The 17,990-nt window shown below is 45.0% G+C and overlaps 1 protein-coding gene across 5 annotated transcripts in view; it reads right to left on the minus strand.

Annotated features, from left to right (window-relative positions):
• Nucleotides 1-17,661, minus strand: part of ZFAND6 (zinc finger AN1-type containing 6) — an 81,045-nt gene extending 63,384 nt beyond the window's left edge. The window contains exon 1 of one of the 5 annotated variants that reach the window (XM_063142560.1): nt 17,549-17,661. The gene's annotated coding sequence lies outside the window, so the exon portion shown is untranslated. Of the gene's footprint in view, nt 1-1,587; nt 1,661-14,305; nt 14,410-17,548 lie in introns of those variants that run through there. The other 4 variants (XM_063142565.1, XM_063142563.1, XM_063142562.1 and 1 more) reach the window with 4 other exon arrangements.
• Nucleotides 17,662-17,990: the final 329 nt, after the last annotated feature.

Raw genomic sequence — 17,990 nt, forward strand, 5'->3', positions numbered from 1 at the left:
TAGGATCGGCAACTAGTTTGATGGGAACGCCTCCGATGGTGCCTCCAAGGTGCTTTGGACTCCATCATCCATCAGCACCAGCAGCATGGCTAATTGTCAAGAATGCTGGGAGGGCACCATCTTGAGAAAGGCTAGGTCCCAAGTAGACTGCCAACAAGTCCCATTGCTACAACCACCACCACCACTCTGGCCTCTGAACGACGGCCAATTTTTTGTGAGGCCTCCAAATGTGGATCCCTAATAGAAGAACACCTTCTCAAAACACTTGATGAGGAGATCTCCCTTGGCTTTCCCCTTGAGGGAAGTCACCTCTGATGTAAACCACAGCTTGTTTCACTTAGGCCATAGCTAGACCTAAGGTTTATCCCTGGATCATCCAGGGGTCAAACCTGTTCATCTAGGTGACACACGGGATCCAGTGCTCAGGCAAGGGTGAACCCTGGATGATCCCAGGATAAACCTTAGGTCTAGCTGTGGCCTTAGTTAAAAACACAACACACATTTCTCCAGTAGTGAAAGGTCTGGCATTTGGCTCTTTGCTTCACAGAAAGGGGAGATCACACTACACAGGTACAAATTCCTGTTGACTCTAGAATACTAATGCACAGGATTAGGCCATGGTATGAGGGCACGGCAGGTGTCTCTGGGACTCTTCAGAAAAGATATTTAACACTCACCCACCCACACCAGCCACAGCCAACTCATTAAAAACAAATAAACACACCAATCACATATTACAGATGCAGAATATACACAACCCACAGATACAAGAACACACAGTGTTTTTAGATGTACGTGGTGGCAGTATTGGCCAATTCCAGCCGGAAATCCTATTCTAACACTTAAAGAATGATATCACGGGCTGATAGCTTGGTTAAGTCTCATGTAAGGAAATAGGAATTAAAAGGAACACAGCCGTGCTCAGGAATGTAAACTTTTGAACATTTCCCCCATGCAGACCCTGTGACAAATGCATGAGAAGCTATGCCATATTTTCACAAGATCTCTGCCCCCCCTTGTAAACAAATATTCCAGAGTACATTTATCTGTACAAAGAGGATCTAGAAGCTGCAATTTAAAGCCAGACTCCCCCCAAAAAGGGAAAGCGTTTCAAGGCAGATGCCTTCATTATACAATCCAACATATACTGCCAACATTTTCTCTGTGTGCTGCTTCCCCCCTCCCACCCCCGCCCCATCAGATCCAAAGAAGTTAAGAGGTTAAAAACAGATCAACAAGATTTAGGACCTGCAGCATTCTACAAACACAACCTATGAGGCTACAGCATTGTAAATATATTATCTGCATGCACAAAATCCACTTTTCTGAATAAAAGGAAGAAGTTTAAACCGGAGATCCAGGGGGAAAAGGGGGGGGGGAGTGAACTCGGTCAAGTTTATGTCTCAACACCTGATTTCCTGTCCAAAGATCTCTTTTGTTCTGCTTCCCTGCATAAATTTTAATATCTTGCCAGCACCAGAAAACGAACAATAGCCAAACCAGCTACAAGTCCACAGCCCTGACTGCTTTCGAGCCAAAGTGGGAAACTGTACAAACGTTTAGGACGACAACAAAAAGGCAGCCTACCAACAAAATCTGTACAATTTTCTGTTTGCTTCACCCCAGATTAACTTCACTTGAAGCTGGACTCCAGTGCAACCTACCCTGAAGACGATGCCCCACCTTCTAAAATGTGACTGGCTGAACTGGGCAAACTCCACCCTGTTTGTGAAGCTTATAATCCTAATTGGTAAAAGCTAATATCCATTATTTAAAGAACTTTTTCCTTGCTAGCAGGGTAGGTTAAGCTGGTTTAGACATCCAGAACAGGATGGTTTCTTAAAGACACAGTAGACCGATTTGGTGGCAGCAAAGGGCAACGCAACGTTCAAGAAACCGGTGTCAAAAACGAGAGAGAGAGAGAGAGAGAGAGAGAGAGAGAGAGAGAGAGAGAGAGAGAGAGAGAGAGAGAGAGATCAGGCAGCCTTTACAGGGAATCTACACAAAGGGAAACCAAGATAAACATATTTGGGATCTCGAAGGTAGTAATTACATACTTGCGCAGAAGCAAGACACTAAGCAAGGAAGGTGAAGTCACCTTCTAGAACACGAATGTGAAAAATGAGGTCACTCTATTATTAGGGAGTTAGATGTTATGTGAAACTTTGCAAACTGAAAAAGCTACCAGATAAGTGCATCTGTTCCCATTTATTTTAAGTTACAGGGTCCGTTTTTGTCTTTGCAAAACGTTAACAGACAGAACTACTCTGTTACTGATTCCTTTACTCGGACGCACCAAACACGTTGCAAACCAGTCACCAAAGTCTTCAGAAGACTATTTGAAATGCTAAATTCTCACATATGGTTGAGAACATAGTTCTCCAGTGAAAGTGCGCTGCCTGTTTTCTCTCCTATTTTCCATGTTTGTTTGTTAGATTGTATGGGGCTATTTGCAATAATAAAAACCAAACAACAACAAATACAAATCAATAAATAAAATGAATACAACAAAATAAGCATCAAAATAATGCAATATTAAAGAGGAAAGACATTTTTTAAAAATAATTAATGTTGCATCTTGATGAGGCCAGTAGCTTTCAGATTCATAGGCTTGTTTGGGGACGAAGGTTGTGGTGTGCCTTGAATTTGATTTTGGGAAAGGACAGTGCTCAAGTGTGTTTTAAAAACAATGCTTTGTCTGCAGATGCAATTTCCCTTTCCCTTTATCTACATATTATGGCAAAATATACAATGATACAGCTGTACTTTCGCTATACAGTCAACCTCCCCACCCCAGATTATCCTAAAGTCTAATAGCGAACTCAATACTCCCAAGTGTGGATCCAGGCAAGACGGCACCGTCTGTACACACCAGGGAGGAGAGGGCTTAAAAGCCCCATGAACAAAACTCACTGGCGTAGGAGTAAGGCCTTATGATCAACGGCTGTGCTGGTCAGGAGGAAGTGACAGACGTGGAACGCAATGGCCTATCCCTACTCAGCTTAAGTAAAATCAACAACCCGCGTGCACAAAATGTTCTAGTTTCAAATGATAAACACCTTGAGGGTGCAACTTTAAGCATGTTTAGACGGCAAGAAAAAAAAGTCCTACAACTCCCAGCATTCCCGAGCGAACGTTGCACTGTTCTGTCTAAACATGCATAGGATTGTGCAGTGAGTGACAAGTTCCCTGGGAAGAGGGGAAATCAACCTAGCCCCATAAATCAGCCAGAGAAGGAACAGCTGCGGGGAGCTCATTTTACACCTCCCTATCAGAAGGAATACACAACTCCAACTGGCAGTTCCCTGGGACTGCAGACTCTGGGCTCAGCCATTGGCCAGAGAACCAAGGGGCACTGGGAGATAACACCCCCCCCCAAAAAAAAACACCTCTTGGGAAGAACGTCACAGCAAGGTAAAGACCAACCTGCCCCACACATCAGCCAGAGAAGGGGCAGCTGCAGGGAGCTTGTTTTGCCCTTCCCTGCCTGAAAGAACGCTAAAAGAACTCTGAAACTAAGAAATAATACCTGAGTTTTGCTTCTTCTTCTTTTTCCTCCACCCTCCCAATTCCTTTTCCTTTTGTGTTGTATCTTTTAGATTGCAAGTGTGAGGGCAGGGACTGCCTCATTATGTATTAGTTTATGCAAGCCACTCCGGGAGCCTTTTTCGGCTGAAAAGCAGGGTGAAAATGCTGTAAATAAACGAATTGGGAGTTCTCCACCAAAGAACTGCAACACACAAATTAAGCCCCCAAATCAAATCTGCTCTGCCAAGTTCTCCGTGGAAGAGACGGAAACAGGCATGTCGCTGCCTTTGTCCCTGCAAATGAACAGCAACATATGGATGTGCTAATTGCATAAAGCGCGGGGTCAAGAGGGTTGGGTTGGGAAGGGGCAGGGGGAGAGAGGAGACTATCCAATCACACTGTAATTTTAGGCTATTGAAAAGAATAACTGGTCTTGCAGTGCAATCTGAAGATAGAGAGGCCCCTGAATTAGAGAGGTGGGAATTATATTCCAAGCCAATTTACAGCTGTTCCCTATCATTATAATGATCAGTTGAAGTATACACATGAGGACCACACAGTGCACAGATTGGATTTTTATTTTTCTATTTGGCTATCTGGTCTTTACCCAGTCTCATAGACGTAACAAGGCATATTCATTTCACAAAGGCTTTGTGGTCCTCAATCGCTCTTCAGGAAACGTAGATCAGTGATAATAGGCAAATGCTTTGTATGCAAAAGGCTCCAGGTTCAATTTCCATGTAGGGCTAGGAAAGACCCTTGCCTGGAACCCTGCAGAGCTGCTGCCAGTCCATGTAGGTAATACTAAGCAACACGGACTAGTGGTCCGACGTGATCCAAGGCAGCAACGTACATACTTATCCATGCATTGGTGTTGAGGTTGGAGTCTGATGTTCTCTTTCAGCTGCTTTCAAACATTCTTGTACAACCACTAAGTGAAACTAAAATGATCAAACGTGGTAAAATGAGCAGTCAGTCTGCAGCTCCAAGATTTGAAGAAAGCACTTTGGGAAGAATTAGGGGGAAAAAAGGTTTATTCTTTATGCTGGTCAGAGAGAAGAGAAAAGTAGTTTCTCTCTCTCATTTGATAATTGCATGGAAGCCAAAAACCATTTCCCCCCAAGCCAAGAACACATGCGCCTTTCTGAGGGCACCTAAGGCGAGTCTGAATGGAGTTGGCACACGCAGCCTCATCTGAGGCCCGTCATTTAGCAGAGAAGGGAGAGATCATGACCACAGGCTCAAATGGAAAGGCCTAGAGGAGTCTAGGCTGTGGAAGGAAAGCAATTTGGAGGAGAGGGCTCTTGGGATCCTGGACTGAGGTGGGAGTCTTTGGGCCTGTTCAGAAGATACCTTAAACCCTGATGGTTAAGGCTTTGGTTAAGCAGCAGGGTTTAAGGTGTCTTGTGCGATGCGTTTTGCTAAACCCTGCTCACTCACTAACCACAGTCAGACCGTCTGCAGCAGGGTTCACGGCCCTAACCATGGCTTAAAGTGTTGTGCGCGACAGCACGGCTCGTAGTTAGTGCTAGCCCCAGAGAACCACAGTTTCATTAACCACAGAGCCTGAAGGGTCATCTGAACAGACCCATTCTGAGCTCCCAGGTGCTGATCCCTCTCAGCTGTAATTAACAGCTGAGGTGCACAAAAAAAGACAACCTTCAGTCTAGGCAGAAGACTCCTACCCAAACATGGACAACGGAAGAGATTGCAAGCAACAAAATAATGCATGCTCCCGCGCGCACACACAAGCAAGCTGCTTCATTATTTCTGAGCACTGAAATTAGCCCAGCAGGCAGAAAGTTGCTTGGCACATTACACTCCAGCCCAATCTAAACAGAAACTGGGCTGGAGGGTGATAGAGCGAACAGTTAAGCTTCTCCCTGGAAACCACAGGCGCCTACCTAGCGGGCTTTGCTTCATACTTGAGAATCTCAGGTGTGCACTGAAGGTAGGCCTCGATGAAAAATAAAAGACATGGCAAACCATGCCAGTAGTATTGTACATTTTTTAGCCAGCCTGGGAATTTATTTTGAAAGCCAGGGTAAAAATATCCCATATGCTCCTACTTTCCACAAAACAACACGGGAAGCTGCAATTAACCATCACTTTCCATTACACTTGAACTGGAAACAACGTTTAATGGCTTGCAAACAAGCCAGGATATGGTCCATTGGTTTAATTATTTATTATTATTAATATTTATTTATAAAGCGCCATCCATTTTCATGGCGCTCTACAGGTTAGCCTCCAAATCCTGGGTTAGCCTCCAAAGCCTGGCTTGTTTGGAAGCCACTAAACCTGGTTTCCCAGTTCAGATGCAAGGGAAAGCTAAGGTTAACTGTGGCTTCCTCACTTACTTCTCATCTTGCGAAGGGAGGAGTGAACTAGGAGCCTAAGAGTTACATGTGGGTGCACCGAAATCATACATATACAGGCTTATTGTACCAGGTTCTGATCATCCGAATGCAGCCAGAGTAATATTAAAAGACAGGACATTATAAAGTGACCATTTATCCCAGAGTCTACATAAATGAATGGTCTATTGCCTTATCATTGCATATATACCTATATAGGATGCACACACACAAATAAAAATACAGCTGCAGTTCAGATTTTACAGCATAAAATTCATGCTGAACCGAAGATCACATAGTTGGTCCAACTTAAACGTAAGAGTCATGCTGGATCGGACAAAAGGCCTTTCTAGCCCGGGATTCCATTGCCACAGTGGACAACCAGATGGCTATGGGAAGCCCACAAGCAGCACAAATGCAACAGCACTCTCCCACTCATGTTCCCCAGCAACTGGAATACGAAGGCATACTGCCTCCAATACTGGAGGTAATATATAGACATCCTGACTAGCAGGCACCGTGAATTTGTCTAACCCCCTTCTAAAACCAGCTACGTTGGCAGGCATCACCACATCTTGAGATAGTGAATTCCATAGTTTAATTATGCACTGTGAGAAGAAGACCTTCCTTTCATCCGTCCTGAATCTCCCATCACTCAGCTTCCTCTAGTATTATGAGAGAAGGAGAAATACATCTCCCAATCCGCACTGCCCTATCCATTTTCTTCATACAGCGCATAATTTTTTTACACCTCTACCATTCAGCTAGGATATTTAGGGAGCAATCCTATAACCCCTAGACAGTGTCGGGGTGGGGTGGGGGGATAGGATACTTTGCATTCCTAGGTCCAAGGACGTAGACAGTGCTCCGACCTTGGACCCAGGAATCCATGCTCCCCGTCCCCTACCTCACCCCATCGCAATCAGCATGGGGAGAACCACACCGGCTGCTTCTCCAAGGTCATAAAAGCGACCTTGGGGAGGAGGTAAAGAGGATGCTGGAGTCAGCAGGCATGGAAGGAGACTGTAGAGGCCATCTTTTGTGGTGTACATAGGCCTCTCAAGCTTCTGTCTCTCCCCTTCCAAGATGTCCCAGATAGACTGTTACTGTTACTTTCTACTGTTAGTTTTACCCTACCCTGTGCCTGCTTACCCTACCCTGTACCTGTTTGCATTCTCTTCCCCTCCTTATTGTTTTACTATGATTTTATTAGATTGTAAGCCTATGCGGCAGGGTCTTGCTATTTACTGTTTTACTCTGTACAGCACCATGTACACTGATGGTGCTATATAAATAATAATAATAATAATAATAATAATAATAATAATAATAATAATAGACAGGCAGAAAAAAAATCTGTCTAGTTGAAATGCAGAGTGGGAAGCACGGTAGAAGCAATCTTCATCTCTGCCCTGACTCTCAACCTGCATTGGATGGTCATATGCTTCCGAGTCTGGAGGCTTATGAGAATCAAGGGTGCAATTGATATACTGAACTATTCTTTCAGGCATTCCATGTTATATCCACCACCACCCTCCCAAACAGGATGCAGATTCAGTAAAGTACTGGGTGAGATGCTTTCATTTATCAGTCCTAAAGGCCACACTCTGAAAGACTGAATCACTTACTTTTTCCAAAGTTCAGAAACCAATGTACACAACAGCATACAAGCTATTCTATCAAATCTCTGGATAACAGGGAGGGCCTGTAGCTCAGTGGCAGACCACATGCTTTGCATGCAGGTCTCTGTTTCGATGTCTGGCATCTCCAAGAAGGTCTGGGAAAGAATTCTGCCCAGAATCCTGGAGAACTGCTGTCAGCCATGCAAACAATACTGGATTTGATGCACCACTGTTCTGTCGAAGGCCTTAGCTAGACCTAAGGTTTATCCCGGGATCGTCCCTGCCTGCTCCCGGGATATCCTGTGTGCCATTTACATGAACAGGGATGACCCTGGGACGATCCCGGGATAAACCTTAGGTCTAGCTAAGGCCTCAGTATAAGCAGCGTTCAATGTTCCGAACTTCCTGAATTGTTACCTTAACATTCCCACCAGTCAAGGTGCTCACCTATGTGGATCAGTACACACCCTTAAGCAACATTTCCTTACTCATCACAGTTTCCCTGCACCCGGAACAGTTACAGAAGGACAGCTCATCAAGGCCTTTCGAATGCAATCTTGGAAGAATCCAAGAATCCATTCTGCAGCAACTCTTGATCTATAACAGATGTGATAATACCCTGCTCATATGAATCAGTCAGAAGTTCAAGGAGAGATACATGCCTCTTACTGAAAGGGAAGAAGTCTCCCAGCTCCTTGTATTCCTTTTGGCATAACCTAGCTTCAGTTGGCCATACTTTGGTAACTTCCAAATTAGATTACTGCAATGCCCTCTACATGGGGCAGCCTTTGAAGACGGTCCGGAAGCTGCAGCTTGTGCAAAATGTGGCGGCCAGATTGATAGCTGGAACAGGGAGGTTTGAGCATATAACACCGATTCTGACCCGCTTGCATTGGCTGCCTATACGTTTCTGAGCCCAATTCAAGGTGCTGGTTGTAACCTATAAAGCCCTACATGGCTTGGAACCAAAATACCTGATGGAACGCCTCTCCCGACATGAACCTACCCGTACACTGCATTCAACATCTAAGGTCCTCCTCCGAGTGCCTCCTCCGAGGGAAGCTCGGAGGATGGCAACAAGGGAGAGGGCCTTCTCGGTGGTGGCTCCCCGACTGTGGAATGATCTCCCCGATGAGGCTCGCCTGGCGCCAACATTGTTATCTTTTCGGCGCCAGGTCAAGACTTTTCTCTTCTCCCAGGCATTTTAACAGTGTTTAACAACGTTAAGTTTGTTTTTAATGGACCCCAGAATTGTTGTTTTTAAATGGATACTGTTGTTTTTATACTGTTTTTATGTTTTTTAAATTTTTGTATACTTTTAATGTTTGCTATTTTTAATTGTTGTAAACCGCCCAGAGAGCTTCGACTGTGGGGCGGTATATAAATGTAAATAAATAAATACATCATCCAATGTTTAAAAGGCGATTAAAGACTGATCTCTTCCGGCAGGCCTCCCCAGCTGAATTTTAAGATGCCTTTTAATAATGTGCTGCTTTTTAATAACGCATTAGTTTTATATGTTTTAATTAATTATATGTATTTTATGGTGTTTTGCATGTGTGTTGTACCCCGCCTCGATCCAGAGGGAGTGGCGGGTAATAAATAGATATATGATGATGATGATCTAGATTTCTAATTTGAGGCTCAAACACCTGCCAAGACACTCAACATCTCTATCCATTTGTGTGCACAGACATTTTAGCATTAGAACAAATTATTTTTTCAAACGAACTGGAGGCCACCATTTAGCTCTAGTATTAAATAGAACAAGGGCCCAAATTAGCCTTAACAGGAAAATGCATGATTTAATTTCTGGGTGGGTTGTTGTACTTTGAAAAACGTTGGGACCACCGGCTGTATTTCCAGTGTTTCCCCACCTGCCACGTTTCTTACAAATATTCTCCTCCCAAGCTATGTACCTCAAGAGGGAAAAAAACACATATGGGTACCAAGACTGAAATAGCCCCACCACATACACACACAGCTGCTATTTTTTTAAAAAAGTGCAAAGAAACAGAAAAGCAATCATGCATTCTCTCTTCTTGCTGACTTTGGCCCTAGGTTTGCTAGTTTTAGTCATTTAGGAAGTAAGGCTGATAAGGAAAAACTCTGGGTCACATAGATGTGCTTGTTCTGTTCTTTGTGACAAATTTAATGGAACAGAAACATTAAAATGGCTTTTTCATTGTGCTTATATTCAATGCTATCAGATAACATAAGAGTTCAATTTCATATTTTGGATACCGTCCTGTTACTTCAGTAACTTCAAAGACAGCTGTTTCATTGATGTTGTGTCACACATGCATTTAATTGATGCCTGATCAACTGACCAATTAATTGTTTTAAGAGTCAAGCAGTTGATTGATTAAATTCTTTGGATGACAGCCATACTATGACTGTCCTGTTGACAACTAGCCACCTTTCAAATCTGTTGCAGTGGGATTATGACAAGGCTTTTTGTTGGTGTTTCTATTTAAACACAACAACTGGACTTTGCTCAAAGAACATTTCCAATGGAGTAGCTTTTTCATTTATTTGTGTAGATGCAGACGGTGTGTAATTCATCATCCAGCTTGTTCATGGACAATCCAGTGAGAAAGATTTAGCAACACTCATGATCTGGGTCAAAGAGCCCTCCTTGAACAAACTGCATTTTAGCAACATTTGTGTGTAGGTTTTGTTTTGCTGCATCCATAAAAGTCACTACCCCACAAAAGCCATCCAGTGGACTCGGTGCTGGGAGTCGGGAGATCTGGGTTCTAGTCCCCATTCAGCCATGAAAACCCATTGGGTGGGTTTGGGCCAGTCACAGATGCTCAGCCCAGCCTACCTGACAGGGTTGTTGTTGTTGTGAGAATAAAATGGAGAGAAGGAGGATTATGTACGCCCCCTTGGGTTCCTTGGAGGAAAAATGGTGGGATATAAATGTAATAAATAAATATCATGTTATGCTGCAAGTGGCCTTAAGATAACTCAACCGTAGTTTCCTGTTTCAAACAGGCATATGGCAGCACATCTTAATCACCCACATGTTTAGTTTTTTAATGGTTTTTAATACTTTATGTGTGTATGTTCTGTGTTTTAGAATTTTAAATTTTGTATACTCGTTTTTATCTTAATTTTAGAATTTCTGTAAACTGCCCAGAGAGCTCTAGCTATGGGAGGGGTACATAAGTGCAATAAAATAAATAAATAAATAAATAATTCACTTTCAAAGATATAGCGCTTTGCTTAATGCCAGAAGTTCCATAGCAATAATGTTCCTTTGCAAGGTAGCATGCTAATATTTAGAAAAACTTAATAAAAAGAATTAACGTGGACATAAGGCTGAAAATTGTATCGTAAGATCCACGGAGGATTTGTTTATTCTACTATCAAATGGCGAAGCAAATCACTGAAAACAATAGGTCTTTTCGCTGGAGAGGGAGGAAACGTGACAGGACCAAGAGAACAACTTTTTTTAATCCACTGAGGTCAGTCAGCAGGAAAACCACGTCACTAGCATGTAGCCCAAAGAAGCAAACTTTTGACACAATTGACCTGAGAATATGATCGAATGGCAATATAAAAAGACCTATAAATAAATCAATAAGTTAAATCTATTACTTTGTAAGGTGCCTTAGGACACTGCTTATATTGTAGACTATGGTCATTTCTACACCTGCCTTCTTTCTCAGGATCATCCCGGGATCATCGCTGTGCATCCAAATGGCACACAGGGGTTCCTGGGAGCAGGCAGGGACGACCCCTCCATTTTCCTGGGATAATCCTTAGGTGTAGAAAGGGCCTATGTAAAACTCAGCGGTGGGGAAGGTGTGGCCCTCCACCAACATAGTGAACTGTGAAAGATGATGGGATCTGTGGTCCAGCAACATCTAGAGGGCCATACATTCCCCATCCCTGTACTAGGAAATAAGGACCATTGAGCTCAATGGAATTTGCTTCTATGTAAACATGCTTAAGACTGCAATGCCAGCCTGTATGCAGAAAGCATTATAAAGAATCAAGGTCAGCCAAAAATCTCTCTCCCACTTCTCCCCCCAATATCCCATATTTATTTTGATCCTAGAAGCAGTTTCAGATTTCTGGGTACCTCAATGTCTGAAAGATATTGACAAATGAGTAGGACCTTCAAGAGCAGCAACTGAAGTTATCAATGAGCCATCTGCCAAGAGATACTTAGGAATAATTAAAAGGCTTTAGAAATACAGGTTGTCTTTTAGACAAAAAGATCTGAGGTTTGAGAAGTATCTACAATTCAAGTAAGGAGCAAAGTTATTTAAAGGAGGTTTCTATAACTATTGGCCATGCTGGCTGGGAATGATGGGAGTTGCAATCCAACACATCTGGAGGGCATCAGGTCAAGGAAGGCTGTACTGTAGGGATGACACAAGGAACAAGTAAACAGTTTTACTGCTCTGCTTTAGGCTTTAGAGCAAACATCACGAAGTCTGATTATGGACCAGCCTTAAACCACAGTCATCTCCCACCACCATAAAATGGGAGTCAGCAATGAATGACACAGTACCACACTGAGTCTTTGCAGGAAGCAAACCAACCCCAATGCTGGGCTGCCTTCTCTGCTCTCATGCCATATGGGGAAAGCTTGGAGTCAGAAACAAGCTCAGGCACTGATCCAAAGTGGAGGGGGGGGGGGAGTCCGCCTAGCTCACTTGTACACTTGAGATACAGTTGCCAGCCACCAGTGCAACTGTTAGATGGCAACTAACAAAGAAGGGCCCTCCAGGTCTGGTTTTAAAACAGAAATTCATGATTCAAGGGGGAGAGAGGGGAGCGCTCAAAACAAGCCTCCCAACGCCTGTTTGCCATCCCTCTCTGAGCATGCAAGCAGTGATAAGAGCAAGGAGGATGGCAATCACGCCCCACTGGGCAGTTGTGTTTGGTGGGCCCAGCGGCAGCAAGCAAGTGAATGGGCAGTGGCGGAAATGCTGAGCCCGCTCATAAGGGCACGATGCCATCAATCAGTAGCCCACCTACCCACCCACCACACAGCCCCCACACAAAAGAAAATATTGTAGCTGACACTGGTGGCAAGCTTATGCCTGGGTGGTACCATTTGAGGGCACAATTGAATTGGTGGAAGAGCACACACATTGCATGCAGAAGGTCCCAGGTTCAATCTCCAAGTAGTAAGACTAAGAAAACGCCTGCCTAAAACCACTTAGAGCCATTTCTGGTCAGTGTCAATGATACTGAACTAGATGGACCAATGGTCTGACTCAATATAAGAGAAGTTCCTAGGGTCACATGACTGATTGGTCCACTGCACAAAAATGTCCCTGGACATAGAAAGCTATCATGCCAGGGAAAAGGTTAGACTAGAACTCTTCTCCTAGACATGCCTGAACGGTTTGCAAGGAACTCACAATCTAGATTTTAGAGAGGCCTAGCTCTAAAAAGTAACTGGCAGGTATCTGTTAATGTTTCCAATCTTATTACTTATGGAATTCTAAAGTAACTGTTACATTTTCTTTTCATACTAACTGGCATTATTTTCCAACTTTACTTTATGCAAGGTTTTCACTGAGACAAAGGGAAAACAGTCACTTGACTTCCCACCTCTCTCAAAAACCTTGTGGAAGTTTCAAAAGCCAGCAGCAGAAGATGACAACAGAGTATGTAATGTTTGATCAGTTCTTACACACCCAACTGATAGACTTGAGCAGGGGGTTGGACTCGATGGCCTTGTAGGTCCCCTCCAGCTCTGCTATTCTATGATTCTATGAGTGCAATCCCCTGTGTGCTAATGATATGAGTTTGGGGTGGAATTTTCTGATGGTTAAATCAGTCAGCCTCCTTCATCATTGTGCCCTCCATATTTTTTAGAGTTCAACTCCCATCAGTCCCAGCTAGAATGGCGAATGGTCAGGAATTCTGTGAGTTGTAGTCCAAAACATCTGGAAGGCACCAGGTTGGGGAAAGTTGCCCTAGCGAGGATCAAATTTAGCATGCTTCCTTTACTTGCATTTAGCAAACAACAATGCTAAAAATGACTCCCATGTTATTATTATCCCAATATAACACAAGGATTTGACCTCAAATATTTGAGGGGGAAATTAAATCACACGTCATGAGATTTAAACATTAAATTATGTGTATTTTTATTATTGGAACACTTGTAAAAACTTAAAGACAATAGTATGTGCATTGTTTAGATTTAAGGGGGGAACGCTACTGAAAACTGTTGACACACTAGTACATTTTAGCAACCCAAACAGCCGTGCATGATACGTTGACAATCACTCATCTACAGTTTTGAAACTGCTGAGTTTGCCTAATATTGTATTTGCAATTGGCATCAGTCCATTGTTACTAATGAACTGAAACAGAAAATTTGCTGTGGAAAAATAAATCACTGCAAAACTTTCCATTTTAGAACATCTTCCACCCCACATCACTGATGTACATACACCCTAGCACCCCACCTTCACATGTACACACACCCTTTGAATTTTGCATTTCACACTCAACAAAAGAACATCCACACATCTCAAGAACCATCTTTGCAAGAGACAGGATTCAATGTACATATGCATCCCAGCAAAGTTTCTTCTAGGAATCTCAGGGTAAATTTGCACCGGCAGTTAGCCACTTGATGCGGGCCTGGCAGTATAGGAATCACTCCTGACCAGAAGGTCCTCAGTGATAGCCACCTGGACTACAAAGAGAATCCATAGCCAAGGATAAAAACACCCTCTTCTAATATGACTAAAAGTGTAATGCAGACCTGGTATGACACATGAAGGACATCAAGGCTACAACCCTAAGCACACTTACCTAGAAGCCATTCCCACTGAGAGCAAATCAAACATGTTTAGGAGCGGCATATAAACGGCCCAAGTCATCTAACAGAAGCAGTAAACACAACAAGCAGGTACCACAGCAGGACTTTAGAGGCTGTGCGTTTGCCAAGCTAGATCAGATCCCCACAGCTATAATGAAAGCACATCCACCACAGTCACTGCTAACCGGCCTACTATTTGTTTCCTGAATAGTCAGTCACCTGACTGACTCATACCCCTCCAGGGCAAGGGTAGCCAGGGACGACAACAACAACAGCTGTATGAGGTTGAACTCACTTCCATCAGCATGTCTATCTGTTGGGGCTGGTAAGCATTGCACATCACCACACATCATCTTCATCCTTTCCACACTGGGGGGAAACCCTCCGGCAACTCTCAACCTGCTACTCCCTCAACGGAGGCAGGAGTTGCCACATCCTGCTTCTCCTACAGCCCTCTTAAGCCTCTCCAATCCCACTCCTTCCCTACTCCCCACGCCCCCAGGTCTGTAGTGGGTCCATTTATGCAGGGATAACATGCAGGAAGGCAAAAGGAAGAGGGGCTGACCAAGGGCAAGATGGATGGATGATATTCTGGAGGTGATGGACTCGACCTTGGGGGAGCTCGTGGTGGCGACGGCCAACAGAAAGCTCTGGCATGGGCTGGTCCATGAAGCAACGAAGAATCGGAAGTGACGGAACGAATAAATATCAACAACATTCCCCTTCCTGGCTTCCAGGACACCAAGTTGCCTGTCCCTGTAGAATAGAATCCCTACTTGACTTCCTTAAGACTGGCGTGCTGGCCGAAACCCTGGGCTAGAGAAGACTGGAATCAAATTCCTACTTGGCCTTGAAGCGCACTAGATGACCTTTCAATCTCTTGAGATGGACTATCTTCCATATCTTAGGCAAACCTTCCTTACAGAGTTGTTGTGAAAACTAACAACAGCACAAAAACAACACAAAAAGAACAATTCCTCCGGAAGCAAGGGCAGACCCACCCCCAATTTCGGCCTTAACATGGTGGAATGCTCTTTTCACTGATCGCCTATAACACAGGGAAACACTCCCGTGTTTCCCTGTAATACAGGCCACAAATAACATGAAGTCGCTAATCTGGCCAGATAGTGTGATGATCCCCTTACCTTTCCTTTCTTGGTATTTAAAACATTCTACGAGAATAATAACATGGTGCTGTTCATGTTGCCCACCACCACTCCTATTTTCCTCTGATCTCCCCCATCGGTAAGATCTTCTGAGAATAGGCTAAATTCCCCTGAGCACAGGTTTACGAAGAACAGTCTTTCACGGCCTACTTTTTTGTTTACTCCAATACACTCATTCCACTAATGTGCTTTAAGTTTAGAAAGCGAGAGAACACACTCTCTAAATCTCCTACGAAGTAAGGTTCATTTGCCCTGGCTCTGCCCTCTCACTTTACGATAGGAATTGTAGCAAGCAGCAGGAGTGAAGTCATAAGAATAAATAAGCAGCCCGCCAGAAACTGTCCAGGGCTCCACCTTCTACCTAGTCCTTGCCCTCATGTCTTTAAGTGAAGATGCCCTAGTAGATTTCCACAAACTGGTACCTTCCAGATGTGTTTGGATACCTCCCCCTTTCCAGGGTGAGAAATAACTAACACACACACACATACATTATAATATAAGAAGAGCCATTCTGGATCAGACCAAGGGTCTATCTAGTCCAGCATTCTGTTCACACAGTGGCCACACCCTTGGCCAATCTTTGAAGTCAGGGGTGCTTAACTTGTGGTTGTCCAGATGTTTTGGCCTACAACTCCCATCAGCCCTAGTCAGCATAGCCAATGATAAGGGATTATGGGAGTTGTAGGCCGAAACATCAGGAGGGCTACAGGTTGCTCACCCCTACTTTAAAGTGACGACTTCCCATGTAATCCTCTACCTCTCCTTCTCTGATGGTGGCGGTGAAATAAAAACAATTCCCAAGACCCCTTTTCCTGCTCGCTCCCCCAAAAACAAGAAAGGACAGAGGGAAGGGTAGCTCCCCCTAGAATCTTTCCAATCTTCCTAAACACCCCCCCCCATGTTCCTCTTCTCCTTAAAGGGGAGAGGAGCAGGGGAGACCCTAGAGCCCTTACGGCAGCAATCCTATACACACTTGCCTAGAAGTGTGTATGGGATATATAGCCTACTTTTAAGTAAACCATATATAGGATTGCACTGTGAGCAGTCTCTCTTGCCCTTCCTTCTCTGGTGGGGGTGGGGGGCATATGTGGAAGAGGAGGCACTCCCCATATTTCTTTTTTTAACCCCCTCTTCCAGGTAAGAGAAACCCCCTTCAAAGAGCCTTAATCTGTGTTTTTCCTTTTCTGGTGGTGGGGGGATATGAAGAAGAGGAGACACTTCCCATATTCCTTCCCCCCCCACCCATATCACCCCATAAACTCTGAGGCCTGGGAGGGAGAGAGAAACACACACACCCAGCCTGAACATGTGGAAACTCCCCACCTTTCCCTTTTCTAATATGGGGGGCATGTAAGGAAGAGGAGACACTCCCCATATTCCTCCCCCCCCCATATTGCCCCATAAACTCTGAGGCATGGGAGGGAGAGAGAACACACACACACACCCAGCCTTAACATGTGGAGTCCCCTCCTTCCCCTTTTCTAATGTGGGGGGGGCATGTAAGGAAGAGGAGACACTCCCCATATCCCCCCCCCATAAACTCTGAGGCCTGGGAGAGAGAGAGAACCCCCCCCCAGCCTTAACATGTGGAGTCCCCTCCTTCCCCTTTTCTAATGTGGGGGGGGGCATGTAAGGAAGAGGAGACGCTCCCCATATTCCTCCCCCCCCAAATCGCCCCATAAACTCTACTGAGGCCTGGGAGAAAGGGAGAACCCCCCCCCCCAGCCTCAACACGTGGAGTCCCTTCCTTTCCCTTTTCAATATGGGGAGGGGCTATTCCTTTTCCTTATCCTCCCCCCCACACACACACTCCAAACAAACTCTTTTAAGATCTGGGGGAGAAAGCGAACCCCCTATCCCCAACCATAATGCCCTTGTGTGTGTATTGGGGAGGGGGAGAGGGCGTCACTTCTCATACCCCTTCCGGGAGGAGGGTGAGAAAAACAGGGGAGGGGGAGTCTCTCTCTCTCCCCCCCCCTTTCCTTTGCGGGGAGGGGGCAGAGAGAGAGAGAGAGAGAGAGAGAGGCAGCCAGAGGGGAAGCTCACGGGCCCGCGCACGCGCGTTCTCACCTGACACCGCTGTGGGAGTGGGGGGGGGAGGCGCGGTGGGAGGGGGGGTCTCGTGCCTCCGCTTCGCTCCGCGTTTCTCGGAGTCTTTGGCTAAACTTTTTTTCCTCTCTCTCTCTTTCCTCTTTCCTCGCTTCTTCTTCTTCCTCCTCCCTCTTTCCCTTCCTCCCTTCGCAGCCCCGCCCCGTCCGAAAGAAGCGACGCGGGCGGGCGCTGATTGGCGGAAACCGCGCGGGAGGGCGGAAAGAAAAAAAGGGGAGCAAAAAACCACACAGAGGAGAGAGAGCAGGCGAAGGCGGCGCTGTCGCCTCCGCCTCGTTCTTCCTTCGGTCTATTCGAGCCACTAGCAAAGATGGACTGGGAACGGCGAGCGACGTGAACCAAAGAAATAAAAGGGGAGGGAGGATTGTTTTAAAGGGACAGCGGCAGCCGCGGGAGGGACTCT

The sequence above is a fragment of the Elgaria multicarinata genome, chromosome 16 (genome assembly GCF_023053635.1).
Source record: "Elgaria multicarinata webbii isolate HBS135686 ecotype San Diego chromosome 16, rElgMul1.1.pri, whole genome shotgun sequence".
Classification (NCBI taxonomy): domain Eukaryota; kingdom Metazoa; phylum Chordata; class Lepidosauria; order Squamata; family Anguidae; genus Elgaria; species Elgaria multicarinata.